The following is a 16888-nucleotide window of genomic DNA, read 5'->3' as shown; positions in this document are numbered from 1 at the left end:
TATTTCCTTCTAATTCTTTGGATTTTTTTTTTTTTCATTTTCTTGGTAGTATTCTTTGATGCACAAAAGCTTTAAATTTTTTAAAAAATTTTTTATTTGTTTATTTTTTTTATTTTTAGAGAGAGGGGAAAGGAGAAAGAGAAGGAGAGAAACAAACATCACTGTGTGGTTGCCTCTCACTCACGCCCCCAACTGGGGACCTGACATGCAACCTAGTCATGTACCCTGATTGGGAATCAAACCAGCAACACCTGGCTCACAGGCCAATGCTCAATCCACTGAGCCACAGCAGCCAGGGTTTAAAAGCTTCAAATTTTGATGTTATTCAACTTTACTTTTTGATTATTTGTACTTTTTTATATCTAGGAAGTCATTGCTTAGTTTACGGTCATTGTGATTGTTAGTTTTATGTGTCAACATCGCTAGGCTATAGTATCCAGTTACTTAATCAAATTCTAACCTGAGTGTTTCTTTGCAGACATTTTGTAGGTGTGATTAACATCTGCAATCAACTGACTTTAAGTAAAGATAAACCTCAGTAATATGATTAGACCTCATCCAATTAGTTGAAGGCCTTAAAAGCAAAAACTAAGGCTTCCTGAATAAGAAGAAATTCTGCTCCAAGACTGCAGCACTGCCCTGACTAGGTGGCTCAGTTGGTTGGAGCACTGTCCTATGCAACAAAAGGGTGCAGGTTTGATTCCCAGTCAGGCCACATACCTAGGTGGTGGGTTCAATCCCTGGTCTAGTCCCTGGTTAGGGTGCATACAAAAGGCAATGTTTTACTCTCTCACTCTTCCTCTCTCTCTAGAATAAGTAAAATCATATCTTCAGGTGAGGATTTAAATAAAATGACTGTATCAGCTGATTTCTCAGAGGACACTTTGCAGGCAGGAAGAGACTGTCAAGAAGTATTTAATGTGATGAAAGACAACCTGAAATCAGGATTACTTTATCCAGCAAAGCTATCATTTGGAATGAAAGGGCAGATGAAGTGCTTCCCAGACAAGGTAAAGCTAAAGGTGTTCATCATCACCAAGCCATTATTATATGAAATGTCAAAGGGACTTACTTAAGAGAAAGATCAACACTATGAACATTAAAATGACAGCAAACTCACAACTATCAACAACTGAATCTAAAAAATAAAAACAAAATCCAACTAAGCAAACCAGAATAGGAACAGGATCATAGGTATGGGGATCAGCTGGGAGGGGGGAGGGGAAAATGGGGAAATGCTGCAGGGATTAAGAAGCATAACCGGTTGGTACAAAATATGGGAAGTTAAGAATAATACAGGAAAGGGTGAAGCCAAAGAACTTATATGCACAACCCATGGACATGAAGTAAGGGGGATTGGATTGCTGGAGGGAAGCGGGGTACTGGGCAGAGGGGAGCAAAGGGGAAAAAAATTGGAACTATTGTAACAACATAATCAAGTATATTTTTTAAAAAAAGACTAGCATCAGTCCTGCGTGAATTTCTGGTGTGCCAGCCTGCCCTACACATTTCAGATTAGTCAGTACTCACAATCACTTAAGCCAATTCCTTAAAAGTAAATCTGTCTGTAAAAGACCCAAAAGTCTAAGAGGGGGGAAACCTAAAATATTTCCCTCAGCCCAAGGTAAATATAGTGGACAAAAGGGTTCTGGACAGATAATGATGTGCCTGGCACACCTTCCTCCAAAGAAGCCCTTCTTTTTTCCCTAATTGGGGACATTGAAAAATTAATACCTGCCTTTTGTCATATAGTGGTTATGGACTGAATGATGCCTTCTAACCCTGTTGCCAAATCTGTTGCCCCCAGAATACAACAAGGATGTCAGCCTGTTAAACCAAGCACACCATTGTCCGGGAACAGCCAACTGACCTGGAGTCTGCAAGAACCTTACCCATATGGGAAGGCCACCCTCCCCCCCACATCCCCACTCTTATTACGGAATAGTGGACCCAAGGGTAGGTAGGACGATGACCACACCCAGCTTGAAGCAGCTAGAAGAGCAGGAGACCATCGCCCACTGTCCTCTATAAGATTATAAAGGGTCTGAAGTCTGGGGGTGGGGGGGAGGTGCTACTTTTTTTATTGTTATAAAAAAATCAATGAATTAATTCTAAAATAACATAGGAAAGGGAGAAACTAGAGAGATTGCATGCATGACCCATGGACATGGACTGGGGAAGGGAGGGATTGCTGGGGGAGGGGGGGTGCTGGGCAGGGGGGAGCAAAGGGTAAAAATTGGAACTATTGTGACAATATAATCTATAAAATTAATAAAAATTAAAATTAAAAATAAATCTATATGTTTATATATGTCAATTCTGTCTATTTATTGTCAGCTATCATTTATCATCTGTTCTGACTGGTACAATAACACAGATTTACATCTATGTTGTTCTCTAAGAATTTATACTTTTAGCTTTCACATTTAGGTCTTTGATCTATTTTGAGTTATTTTTTGTATATGGTGTGAAGGATTGGTCCAAATTTAATCTTTTGCCTGTGGATATCCAGTTATCTCAGTGCCAGTTGTTGGCATCCTTCTGGATTTGTTTCTCTCCAGATTTTCAATTCTATTTCATTGATCTATAAATCTAGCCTCACTGCCACCAGTACTACACTCTTGATTACTGTAGTTTTTTTTTTTCATTTTTTTTCTTTTTTTTAATGTTTTTTATTGATTATATTGTTACAGCAGTTCCAATTTTCTCCCCTTTGCTCCCCTCCACCCAGCATCTCCCTCCCCCAGCAATCCCCCCCAAGTCCAAACCCCTGGTTCGTAAAAAATAACTATCCCCCCCCTCTCAAATATTAGGACCCTTTGTAATCTTGTAAAGGACAATGGGCGAAGGTCTCAAGCTCCTCTAGCTGCTTCAAGCTGGACATGGTCGTCGTCCTACCTACCCTTGGGTCCAGAAAACCCTAATAAGAGTGGGGGTGTGGAGGGGAGGGTGGCCTTCCCACATGGGGAAGGATAGTGCAGACTCCAGGTCACTTGGCTGTCTCCGGTCAACGGCATGCTTGGTTTAACAGGCTGGCATCCTTGTTGTGTTCCAGCCATTTAGTTCAGCCAAACCGTTGAGTCTCAGGAGGCAGCGCTGCAGAGAGGATTAAGTGAGGCTTATGCGTACAGACAATCACTCAGGTAATGCGATCATAGGCTTATGTCCTTTGAAAACAGAAAACACATGTTAATTTATGTAACATAACCCACAACCAAGTCTCTAAATCTGTAAGACTGTCTTATTGGGAAGACACCCAGTTGCAAGGCACTTGAAATTCTATTTGCCTGCAACTTGAATATCTTTGATGATATCATAGACATGGTTTAATTTTCAAGTGAAACCATATTTTAAATGAGAAGAAACTTTTAAGACGGTTAGTTGCCCTATTTTATACTCTACTACTGATCATTGTGATTTTCCTTGAATAATGATTTTTCTCCCTAAGGTTACCCTCCTTGTCTTTAAAGGGACTACATTAAGTCCATTTTTAATTTATCCTGTTCACTTGCATAAACATAACAAGAGCAGCAAATGATCACTTATGATCTTTAGTTCTGCTTTGCTGGAACTTACCCAAGGAATATTTGGGGTGACCCTCAGTCTGTTCTTCAGGGCACAGAAGCTGAGCCACATATCTGGCATTCATCCTTGCCTGTACACACCTGTTTTTTCCAAGTCTTTCTGGTTTTTCATTGTGCCTTAAGGTCCCTTCTAGCCATCTTTCAGGAAAACAACCTTCATTCCTTCCCTGGAAAGATTGCTGTGGACCGCACACCCAACCATGGTACCAGGCCTTTTATCTCACGGGCTTTTATTACCTTTGAAAGTCATTCCCAGTTCCTCAGGGCTTTTTGGTAACAACCTGAGCCCAAGTATGTTTCCTTTAGGCTTGACATTCCAGTCAAAGACTTGGTCAAAAAAAAAAAAAAAAGAAAGTAACCTCTATTAACAACTGGTCTTATTAGTTCTATGCAAAGGAACTTATGTCATTACTTACTTGTTTAGAATGCCAAACTCTGGAGGGACCAAATAGGGAGAAAAATATACAACGTGAAGGGAAATCTTTGTCCTAATATTCCCTGAACTGGCATTTCCATTCTTCATATTTTCATTTTTCAACCACTAAAAAAATTTTTTTTGTTTGTTTTTCCATTACAGTTGTCTCACTTTTTTACCCCTCTTGCTTCCCTGCACCCTGCCCCTCCCTTCCCCCACATTCAGTCTCCACTCAGTTGCCCATGTCTGTGGGTCATTCATACGTTTTGGTTTTTTTTTTACTTGACCCTTGCCCTTCTTACACCCTTCTCTTCCTCCCCCCTCCCCCCTTGTTACTGTTAGTCTACTTCTTGTTTACATACCTCTGGTTCAATTTTGCTCATTTGTTTGTGTTGTTCATTAGTTTCCTGTAATAGGTGACAGCATAAGGTATTTTTCTTTTGTTGCCTGGCTTATTTCACTAAGCATAATTCTCTCTAGTTCCATCCATGTTGTTGCAAATGGTAGAAGTTCCTTCTTTCTTTCTGCTACATAGTACTCCATTGTGTAAATGTACCACAGTTTTTTGACCCACTCATCTACAGATGGGCATTTAGGTTGTTTCCAGCACTTGGCTATTGTAAATAGTGCTGCTATGAACATTGGAGTGCATAGGTTCTTTTGAATTGGTGTTTCAGGATTTTTTGGATATAATCCTAGCAATGGAATTGCTGGTTCAAAAGGCAGTTCCATTTTTAGTTTTTTGAGGTAATTCCAAACTGTTTTCCACAGTGGCTGCACCAGTCTGCATTGCCACCAGCAATGCACCAAGGGTTCCCGTTTCTCCGCATTCTCTCCAGCACAAGTTGTTTGTTGATTTGTTGATGATGGCCATTCTGACTGGTGTGAGGTGGTATCTCATTGTGGTTTTTATTTGCATCTTTCTGATGGCTAGTGATGTTGAGCATACTTTCATATGTCTATGGGCCCTCTGTATGTCCTCTTCGGAGAAGTGTTTGTTCAGGTCCTTTGCCCATTTTTTAATTGGGTTGTCTGTCTTCTTGGTGTTGAGTCGTATGAGTTCTTTATATATTTTGGAGATCAATCCCTTGTCTCAGATGTCATTGGCGAATATATTTTCCCATATGGTTGGTTTCCTTTGTATCTTGCTGATGTTTTCTTTAACTGAGCAGAAACTTTTTAGTTTGATGTAGTCCCATTTGTTTATTCTTTCCTTTATTTCCCTTGCCTTAGGAGATATATCAGTGAAAATGTTGCTACGTGGGATATCTGAAAATTTCCTATTTTTTCCTCTAGGACTTTTATGGTATCATGGCTTACATTTCAGTCTTTGATCCATTTTGAGTTTATTCTGGTGTATGGTGTGAGTTGGTCTAGTTTCATTTTTTTGCATGTCCCTGTCCAGTTCTCCCAACACCATTTGTTGAAGAGGCTCTTTTCACTCCATTTGATGTTCTTTCCCCCTTTGTCAAATGTTAGTTGACCATATGAACCTGGGTTTATTTCTGGGCTCTCTATTCTGTTCCATTGATCTATATGTCTGTTTTTATGCCAGTACCAGACTGTTTTGATTACCATGGCCTTGTAGTATAGTTTGATATCAGGTATTGTGATTCCTCCTACTGTGTTCTTCCTCAAAATTGCTGTGGCTATTCGGGCTCTTTTTTGGTTCCATATAAATTTTTGAAGTATTTGTTCTAGGTCTGTGAAATATGTTGCTGGTATTTTAATAGGGATTGCATTGAATCTATAAATTGCTTTGGGTAGTATGGACATTTTAATGATGTTGATTCTTCCCATCCATGAGCATGGTATATGCTTCCATTTATTTGTATCTTCTTTAATTTCTTTCTTCAGTGTTATGTAGTTTTCTGTGTACAGGTCTTTTACCTCCTTGGTTAAGTTTATTCCTAAGTATTTTATTTTTCTTGTTGCTATGGTAAATGGGATTTTTCTTTCAGTTTCTATTTCTGAGTTTTTATTGTTGGTGTATAAAAATGCCTTCGATTTCTTAATATTGACTTTGTATCCTGCTATTTTGCCAAATTCACTTATTAGGTTGAGTAGTTTTTTTGTGGAGTCTAAAGGATTTTCTATGTACACTATCATGTCATCTGTAAATAATGACAGTTTTACTTCCTCTTTTCCAATTTGGATGCCTTTTATTTCTCTTTCTTGTCTGATTGCGGTGGCTAGAACTTCCAAGACTATGTTGAATAGGAGTGGAGAGAGCGGACATCCTTGTCTTGTTCCTGATCTCAGGGGGAATGCTCTCAGTTTTTGCCCATTGAGTATGATGTTCGCTTCAGGTTTCTCATATATGGCCTTTATTATGTTGAGGTATGCCCCCTCTATTCCCATTTTGCTGAGAGTTTTTATCATAAATGGGTGTTGTACTTTATCAAATGCTTTTTCCGCATCTATTGATATGATCATGTAGTTTTTGTCTTTCATTTTGTTTATATGGTGTATTACGTTTATGGATTTGTGAATATTAAACCATCCTTGCATCCCTGGGATGAATCTTACTTGATCGTGGTGTATGATCTTTCTAATGTGTTGCTGGATCCGGTTTGCCCATATTTTGTTCAGGATTTTAACATCTATGTTCATCAGCGATATTGGCCTGTAGTTTTCTTTCTTTGTTGTGTCTTGACCTGGTTTTGGAATTAGGGTTATGCTGGCTTCATAGAACGAGTTTGGGAGTCTTCCCTCTTCTTGTATCTTTTGGAATAGTCTGAGGAGGATAGGAGTTAGTTCTTTCCTAAATGTTTTGTAGAATTCACTTGTGAAGCCATTCGGTCCTGGGCTTTTGTGTGTTGGGAGTTTTTTGATTACTGCTTCAATTTCACTAGCTGTTATTGGTCTATTCAGACTTTCTGCTTCTTCTTGATTCAGTTTGGGAAGACTATAGTTTTCCAGGAATCTGTCCATTTCCTCTAGGTTGTCAAATTTCTTGCCATACAGTTGTTCGTAATAATTTCTTATAATCCTTTGTATTTCTGTTGTATCAGTTGTGATTTCTCCTCTTTCGTTTCTAATTTTATTTATTTGGGTCCTCTCTCTTTTTTTCTTGATGAGCCTGGTTAAAGGCTTGTCAATTTTGTTTATCTTTTCAAAGAACCAGCTCCTACTTTTGTTGATCTTTTGAATTGTTACTTTAGACTCTATGTCATTTAATTCTGCTCTGATCTTGATGATTTCCTTCCTTCTACTTGATCTGGGTTTTGCTTGTCGTTCTTCCTCTAGTTCTTGTAGCTGTAGGGTTAAATTTTTTTATTAGAGATTCTTCTAGCTTTTTTAGGTAGGCTTGTATTGCTATGAACTTTCCTCTTAGGACTGCTTTCGCTGTATCCCATAGGTTTTGGGTTGTTGTGTGTTCATTATCATTGGTTTCTAGGAACATTTTGATTTCTTCCTTGATGTCATTGTTAATCCATTCATTATTTAATAGCATGTTATTCATTCTCCATGAGTTTGAATGTTTTTGAGTTTTTTCCTTGAGGTTGATTTCCAATTTTAAGAATATGGAACGCTTCACGAATTTTCGTGTCATCCTTGCGCAGGGGCCATGCTAATCTTCTCCGTATCGTTTCAATTTTAGTATATGTGCTGCCGAAGCGAGCACTGATTACTGTAGTTTTGTAGTAGGTTTTGAAATCAAGAGTTGTGAGCCTTGCAATTTTGTTCTTTTAAAAATAGTTTGGCTATTCTGGGTCCTCTGTATTTCTGTATGAATTTTAAGATCAGCTTCTTCATTTATATGAAAAAAAATGGTTTAAATTTTGATAGAGACCTTATTGAATCTATAGGTTGCTTTGGGAAGTATTGCCATCTTAATAATATTAAATCTTTTTCCAGGAACATAGGATGACTTTCTATTTATCTACTTCTTTAGTTTCTTTCAACAGTATTTTGTGGTTTGAAGTGTATAAGTCTTGCACTTCTTTTTGAAATTTATACCTATGTATGTGACTCTTTTTGGTACTTTTCTAAATGGGATTGTTTTCTTAATTTTTTTTTTCAGATGATTCATTGCTGCAGCTGGTTTTTGTATATTGATCTTGTATCTGCAATTTCTTTTTCTCCCGTAGGCTCCCTGAAGAAGGAAAAGTTTCTCCCATCCTAGAATTACATATCTCAGTCTGTCCTAAAGTCTGCCAGGAGACTGATTGCAGCAGGGTGGGGCTGTAGGGAAATGGGAGAGGGGAAGGTCCGCTCAGGTTTTGAGGAAGGTGGGAGGGTGTGACCCACCACTTCGTAGCCACACTCTCAGTCTGTCTCAGATTACTCCCAGATCTTGGCAGGGCAGAGCTACCAAGAGTTGAGAGGGCGGGGCCGTCAGGAGTCCAGCGGTTTGGCTAGGGGATCTCCCCTGAGTGTGAGGCTCTAGTTTCAAGGGAAAGTGGGGGGAATGGCCCCCACCCCAAAACCACACCACTTAGTTACTGACACCCCCCTGACTCTGCCTAGACATCCCTGTCTAGGCAGGTGACTTCTCAGCAGGGTCTAAGCTCTACAGGGTGGGTGACGCATCCCAGAGGGAAGGTTTGTTGCTTCCCCCACCAGGCTGATGCCTGTAAGAAGGGGTGAGCTCCACCTAAGAAAGATGGTGTCTGTGGTGCAGGAGAGTGATTCAGCACAGAGATCCCGGCAGCTTTACCTCAGCTGTCTCTTCAGATCTACAAACCTCAGACTTTCCTATGACTGTAGTCTGCTCCACCTTCCCTTCTACCAGAGCCCAGGGTGAATGGCTGAGAATGAGATTTTGTGCATTGTTCCTTTAATAGGGCACTTGTGTCCCTATCAAACTCCTGTCTCTCCCTGGTGGACAGAATTCCCACTGCTTTCACAGCCGGCTGTTATGTGGGTGCCTCTTCCTGGCTTTGGTGCTTTGGGTTGGGGTGCCTGGTGTGGGATTGAAGCCCCACACTTCTCAGGGGGTACCCCCTACAGCTGAGATATTACTCCAGATTCTCAGCCACCACCTGTGGGAGTGAGTCCAGCCCTTTTTGCATGTCTGCACTTCCTACCTACCTGGATATGGCTTCTTTAAATTCTTGGTTATAAGACTTCTCTTCAACTGGTCTTCAGTTGGTTATTCAAGTGGGTTGTTCTATAATTTAGTTGTAATTTCAGTTTGGTCTTGGGACGATGTGAGTGTAGCTTCCACCTACTCTGCTGCCATCTTATAATTCCTTGACATTTTCTTGTTTCTTGAGGGAAGCCTATAATGCTATAACCTTACCTGTTAGTATTATTTTTTACTTTACATCCCAAATATTTGTACGTTGTATTTTTTTATTTGTATCTATCTTTTGATCTTTTAAAATTTTCTTCTTTGATCCAATAGTTGTTTAGGAGCATATTGTTTTATCTCCACATATTTGTGATTTTCCCAGCTTTCTTCTTGTAATTGATTTCCCTCTTTATACCATTGTGGTAGGAAGAAATATGTGCTTGGTATGATTTCACTCTTCTTGAATATATTGAGTAGTTTTGTGTCCTAAATTATGATCTATTTTTGAGAACATTCCATGTGCACTTTCAAAAAATGTATCCTGTTGTTTTGGGATGGAAAGTTCTATAAATATCAGTGAAGTCCATTAAGGTTGATATTTCTTTATTGATTTTGTCTAGATAATCTGTCCATTGTTGTAAGGGGTTATTCAAGTCTCTGACTATAATTGTATTTTTGTCTTTTCCTTTCTTTAAGTAATTGTTTTATATATTTTTGTGCTTCCATGTTTGGTACATATATATTAATAAGTGTTATGTGTTCTTGATGAACTATTCACTTTGTCATTATAAAATGTCCATCTTTGTCCCTTGGTACCTTTTTTTGTCTTGAAACAATTTTATCTAAGTGTGGGCCTACACCCCTTTTTCTCTTGATGCCATTTGCTTGGAGTAACATCTTACACCCCTTCACTTGGAGCCTCTGTTTGTGTTTGGAGCTGAGATGGCTCCTGCTACTCTGTGACTTTTTATTGGTGAGTTCAGTCCATTTATATTTAGGCTGATAATTGATATATGAGGACTCATTTATATATAAAGAATAACTGCTGGGTGCATTATTCTTGGATGCTGGTTTCTCTCAATATTTGTATATTTTATCCCACTAAGGTTTCTACTGAAAAAATCCAGTCATAATCTAATGGGATTTCCCTTGTAGGTTGCAGTCTCTCCTCCCTTCCTGATTGCTTTAAGAATTCTTTGTAATTCACTTTTGACAGTTTTAATATAATGTGTCTTGGAAGAAGTATTTTTGCATAGATATAATTAGTTGGTCTGTTAGCTTTTTGTATTTGAATGTCTTTCTATAGTTTTGAGAATTTCTCATCAGTTATTTCTTTGAGTAGGCTTTCCATTCTCTTCTCCTTCTGGTATACTCATTATCTTTATGTTGCTCTTTCTAATGGAGTCAGATAGTTCTTTGGAGCTCTTTTATTTTTTAGACTTTTGGCTCTCTCTCTTTTTCCACCTCGTGATTTTAGGTTTCTGTCTTGGAGCTTGCTAATTCTTTCACCTGGTCTGCTGTATTTCTAATGGTCCCTAATGCATTCTTCCTTTCACTTATTGAGTTTTTCAGCTCCAGAATTTCCGCTTTTTGAATAGTCTCGATCTCTTTGGTAAAGTATTGCTTTTCTTCATTAATTTTATTCCTGAGCTCATGTAAGCGACTTTCTGAGTTTTCTTGTATTTCTTTGAGTTTTTTCAGTACTGCAATTCTGAATTCTTTGTCATTTAAATCACAGTCTTTCATGTCTTTGAGTTTGGTTCCCGGAGACTTTAATTTCTTACTGTGCTATCTCGTTACCTTAGTTATTAATGGTTTTTGCTGGATTGTTTCTCTGCCTACTTCTTTAAGTACTGTTTTGCTGGTTCTTTGTTTTCCAGCAGATGGAGATATGGCACAAGTTTTTGTTTTCTTTGTATTACTTGACCCTCTAGAACAGTGGTTCTCAACCTGTGGGTCGCGACCCCTTTGGGGGTTGAACGACCCTGTCACAGGGGTCGCCTAAGACCATTGGAAAACACACATATAATTACATATTGTTTTTGTGATTAATCACTATGCTTTAATTATGTTCAATTTGTAACAATGAAAATATATCCTGCATATCAGATATTTACATTATGATTCATAGCAGTAGCAAAATTACAGTTATGAAGTAGCAATGAAAATAATTTTATGGTTGAGGGTAACCACAACATGAGGAGCTGTATTAAAGGGTCATGGCATTAGGAAGGTTGAGAACCACTGCTCTAGAAAATCGGTGGTGTCGGGTTGCTTTGTGAAAAATCTCTTTTGTGGGGTGGTGAGTCTCCACTCTGTGTCTGGGTCACCTCTGTTTTAGGAGACCACATCCATGGTCAAATGTGGTGGGCAATGCGACTCCGGGCATGTGAGCTTCTGGTGTTGCCTCTTTGTTACCAATTAATGCCATCCATGCTATGCTGGCTGAAGCATCTTGCTGCCTCTATCAAGTTCCACAGCTGTGGTGGGCAAGGGGAGGCAGGTTCATGAATCTGTGGATTTGCCTCTTTGTCAGTAATGGCTGCTGTGAGTCCAAAGCTTTGTTACTCACCAATTCTTTTTATGGTCTCACTCCTCCGGATCCCAAATCCAGTGACAAATCAAGTCACTGAAAAATTAACATATTGTTCTGGGGCAATGAAGTGAGGGAATAGTCGTTCATGGACACAACATTCCCCTGCTTTTACTCTCATCCCTATTAAATTTACATTAATATCAAAATATAGGACTTAGACATTAAGCTCTTAGTGATCTGGCCTAGTGTTATTTTTTTGTTATCTAAGTAGTTATTGAAACCTCATGATAAATTTACATATTGATATCAGAAGCTTGATGCCTTAGAGCTGAGGTGAGGGTTATGGAGGGGAGGTTGTGGGTGTATAGGCTTGTTCTGTCAGAGGGGCCCACAAGGGAAAAGTATTAGCCATGTTGTCCTGGATGAGAAAGGTGGTCAGCACTGTGAAAGCCCCAGGGGTCATTGGTCCCTACAGTTATGCTCTGTTAGTCTGCTGAGCTATTTACATTTTAGGATAGTTAGGTATGGACCCTTCAAGTGAAACTTGATCCAGGAGGTTCGGATGGAATAAGCTAAGTAAGTTTTTATAAACATGAGTGAAGTTCTGAAAGCCGCATGCTGTGACTTCACTAAGGTGATACAAACAACTTTTTCTGGCTGACACAAATGACTTCAATACTATCAGTGGAATCTGTGAACAATATTTGAAGTGCTCCAGTTAGGAGCTTCTTACCAGGTTATGGCTTTGTCCAGAAGAAACAGTGTTGAGATTGAAGGATTAAGTGTCCAAGGACCTCTCACAACAGCAGGAGTATAAGCAAGCCCAGTGTTACTAGTCTGAAAGTTTTATAATCTTTTAAAATTGACATCTTAGTTTTTACAAGTGATGTTGGAAAGTGTAAGTTTGACTAAAATATCTGAAGTTATTATGGAAATACCATATAATAAGGATTAAACATGAATTGAGGATCAGATGATGAGTCCAGTTAATGATGTTATCAATTACACTTATGCAAATGCATATTACTGAATTTGGGAAAAGATGCTCTCATTAAATATTTACTGAAGTAGATTCCAACTTCCAGCCAAGACACAGGTGTAGACAAACACACTGTGTCTCCCTCCACAAATAAGAAGGAATACAACTACCTCAAAACTAGAAACAACCAGAAGTTCCAGATAATCAAGGTGCATGGAAGTCCAACAAAGAAAGATATAAACAAGAAATATTCATCCAGACAGGTAGGAGGGGCAGAACCGGGGTGGAGAGGATGAGGTGTGGCGGTGGCAGCAGTGGCAGCAGCGGCAGGCCAGCGGAAAGCACAGTTATACATTTTAAAAAGTCAGGAGGAATACCTGGGGAGCGTTCTCAGATCCTCACCAGACCACACAGCTCACCGTTCCAGCACTGGGGAAAATCAAGCCTCATTGTTTCTGACTGTGCAAACTAGTAGGGGTTGGGGTGGAGGTGGGACTGCCGGTCTCTCAGCAGAGTCTGCTTGTTTAAAAGGCCCTCACAGTCCTAGAACATCCACAGACCCACCCACTTTGGGAATGATGGTCAGGGCAACAGCTAGAGGGGCACCTGTCCCATATGGAAGTGGGAGAAGTGTCTGGAAAAGGGGCGAGTGCTAGGCAAGCGGCATGTTCCCTATCAGACCGTTCCCCCACATACAGCGCCACAACGTGGTTGCCCATATTGGTGAATCCCTAAGGCTCCATTCCCTAAAACATAACAGGAGCGACAGCTCTACCTAAGACACAGAGGCAAACAAACACAGGAGCCTGTCAAGATGAGGAGACAGAGAAGTATGGCCCAAAAGGAGAAACGGATCAACATTCCAGTGGGAGAACTAAGCGACGACTGGAGAGCCAACCTAGCAGATGAGGAGATAGCCAACCTAACAGACTCAGAATTCAAAACACTGGTGATAAAGATGCTTATAGGCTTGACAGATATGCTTGAGTATGGCAAATGCATAAGAGAAGTGAAGGCTATGCTAAGTGAAACGAAGGCAAGTCCACATAAAACAAATGATGAAGGGAAGAAAAGCGGGGTTCAAATTAATGATTTGGAACATAAGGAAGAAAAAAACAGTAAACCAGTACAGAATGAGGAAACAACTGAAAAAAATGAGAGGCTTGGGAACTTCTGGTACAACTTTAAACGTGCCAACATCTGAATCATGGGGATGCCAGAAGGAGAAGAGGAAGAGCAAGAAACTGAAAACTTATATGAAAAAATAGTGGAGGAAAACTTCCCAAATTTGCAATGGAAATAGACATACAAGTCCAGGAAGCACGGAGAGTCCTGGGTGAGCTGGACCCAGAAGGGACCACACCAAGACACATCATGATTAAAATGCCAGAGGTGAGAGAAACAAGATGGCGGAGGAATAAGTGGAAGCTACACTAACTTCCTCCCAGAACTAGTCTGGATTTACAACGCAATTTTGGAGAAATCATCTGGAATAACCAACCGAACACCAGCTGGAGAGAAGTCATAACCACGGAGAGACAAAAAAGGCCGCTACATCACAACGTGACCGGTAGGGAGTGCGGAGACGCGGAAGGGCTGGCTGGGCTCACACGGGTAGCAGCTGAAGGGACTGAGAAACAGCTCAGCAGCTAGGGATTCCCCCTGAGAAGGGCAGGGTCTAAACCTCCAGCTGAACTTCCCAGCCTACAGCAACAGAGTGGAAAGTAAAATAGTATCCAGCTGAGAAAAGCGAAAAGCCACAGGGTTTCTTGCTAGCCGGAGAGAAACAGCTGGAGAAAAAGAGCTCTTAAGCGGATCACATACAAAAATATTTTGGCCCCCACTTACCCTGGGCTCAAGCGGAGGAAAGGCAGAGAGGACTGGAGATGCTTGGGGAGAGTTTAGTGTGGTGGCTTTGAGGGGAGAACTGGGGGAGCAGCCGGCTGGGTCCCAGTGCTGACTCATCCCCACACTGCAGGCAGACCATTCCCAGCCAAGTGGCGTCAGCCTGAGGGGAAGCAAAGGCCCTGCCTATAGGAATAAAGTTGCCACACCCACAGTCCTTAAGCCTGACGGCTAATCACAGATTGAATAGATTATCAACTAAAGGAGACAGACAAAGGCAGTAGATCCCTGAAAGTCTCCAACAGGCTGCCTAGGCCAAGACTGGTAAAGGATCTGACGCCACCAGGGGCAGATCCAGGAAGTGCAGATCATTCTAAGAAGCACCAACAAACAATAGGAGTCAAAAAAATGGGGAGACAGAGAAACAACCCCCCATCGAAAGGAAAGGCAGAGTCCCCAGAAAGAGTGCTAAATGAAATAGAGGGGAGCCAACTATCAGATATGGAATTGAAAGCATGTATTATGGAGAAGCTCAATGAGCTCAGCAGAAACTACAAAGAACTCCAGAAAAACTACAGTGAACTCCAGAAGAACTATAAGGAACTTACTGAGAATTATACCAGCATCAAAAAGGACATGGAAGCTATCAATAAGAGCCAGGAGGAAATGAAGAATACGATCTCTGAATTGAAGAACACAGTAGAAGGAATTAAAAACAGGCTAGAGGAAGCAGAAGATCGGATCAGCGAGCTGGAGGACAATGTAGACAAAAACTCACAGACAGTGCAACAAAATGAAAAAAGACTGAACAAGACTGAAGAGGCTCTAAGACAGCTGCAGGACAACATGAAACGTAATAATATCCGTATCATAGGAATTCCAGAAGGAGAAGAAGAAGAGCAAGGGATAGAAAACCTCTTTGAAAAACTAATGACAGAAAACTTCCCTAACATGAAGAGAGAAAGAATCATGCAAGTCCAGGAAGCACAGAGGGTCCCAATGAAGATGAACCCCAACAGGCCCACTTCAAGACACATCATAATTAAAATGCCAACATTCAAAGACAAAGAGAGAATCCTAAAAGCAGCAAGAGAGAAACAACTAATAACATACAAGGGAGCTCCAATAAGGCTATCATCAGATTTCTCAGCAGAAACACTACAAGCCAGAAGGGAATGGCAAAATTTATTCCAAGTAATGAAAAAGAAAGGCCTACAATCAAGAATACTCTACCCAGCAAGGCTCTCATTCAAAATGGAAGGTGAAATAAGGAGTTTCCAAGACAAAAGAAATTTAAAAGAATACATCTCCACCAAACCAGTATTGCAAGAGATGCTAAAGGGTCTGCTTTAAGAAGATGAAGAAACAGAGAGAGACAGAGAGGAACACGAGTACAAAGGGGGGAAATGACAATGAATAAGTACTGAAAGAAAGAAGGAACTTCTACCATTTGCAACAACATGATTGGAACTGGAGAGAATTATGCTTAGCGAAATAAGCCAGGCAACAAAAGAAAATTACCTTATGCTATCACCTGTTACAGGAAACTAATGAACAACACAAACAAATGAGCAAAATTGAACCAGAGGTATGTAAACGAGGAATAAACTAACAGTAACAAAGGGGGAGATGGGAGAGAGAGAAGGGGTAAGAAGGGGAAGGGTCTAGTCAAAGAGCATGTATAAATGACCCATGGACATGGACAGCTGGGTGGGGACTGAATGTGGGAGAAGGGAGGGACAGGGTGCAGAGAAGCAAGAGGGGGAAAAAAGTGAGACAACTGTAATGGAAAAACAAACAAAAAATTTTAGTGGGGGGAAAAAATAAAAATATAAAGAACAGAAATGCAAGTTCAGTGAATATTAGAAGGACAAGGATTTTCCTTCACACTGTATATATTTTCTCCCTATCTGATCCCTCCAGAATTTGGCATTCTAAAGAAGTAAGTAATGACCTAAGTTTCTTTGCATAAAACTAATAAGACCAGTTGTTAATAACGATTTTTTGACTAAGACTTTGACTGGAATGTCATGCCTAAAGGAGACATGCTTGGGCTTTGGTTGTTATCAAAAAGCCCTGAGCAACTGGGACTGACTTTCAAAGGTAATAAAAGTCCACGAGATAAAAGGCCTGGTACCTTGGATGGATGAGCGGTCCATAGCAATCTTTCCAGGGAAGGAACGAAGGTTGTTTCCCTGAAAGATGGCTAGAAGGGACCTTAAGGCACAATGGAAAACCAGGAGGACCTGGAAAAGACAGGTGTTTACAGGCAAGGCTGTATGCCAGGTATGTGGCTCAGCTTCTGTGCCCTGAAGGGCAGACTGAAGGTCACCCTAAATGTTCCTTGCGTAAGTTCCAGCAAAGCAGAACTAAAGATCATAAGTGATCATTTGCTGCTCTCGTTTTGTTTATGCAAATGAACAGGATAAATTAAAAATGAACTTAATGCAGTCCCTTTAATGACAAGGAGGGTAATCTTAGGGAGAAAAATCAAGATTCAAGGAAGATC

At 40.3% G+C, this 16888-nt stretch overlaps 1 protein-coding gene and 1 non-coding gene across 2 annotated transcripts in view; one reads left to right on the top strand and one right to left on the bottom strand.

The window, feature by feature from the left end:
• UBE2V2 (ubiquitin conjugating enzyme E2 V2) overlaps window positions 1–16888 on the top strand; it is a 229210-nt gene that overhangs the window by 85041 nt on the left and 127281 nt on the right. The window lies entirely within an intron of this gene.
• Window positions 7521–7627, bottom strand: LOC150004483 (U6 spliceosomal RNA). The gene has a single exon (XR_016512596.1). It is a non-coding gene; the product is annotated as a U6 spliceosomal RNA (small nuclear RNA).

The sequence above is a fragment of the Furipterus horrens genome, unplaced genomic scaffold (assembly GCF_987537825.1).
Source record: "Furipterus horrens unplaced genomic scaffold, mFurHor1.1.pri manual_scaffold_7, whole genome shotgun sequence".
Lineage (NCBI taxonomy): Eukaryota > Metazoa > Chordata > Mammalia > Chiroptera > Furipteridae > Furipterus > Furipterus horrens.
This window is presented reverse-complemented; position numbering and strand designations above follow the sequence as displayed.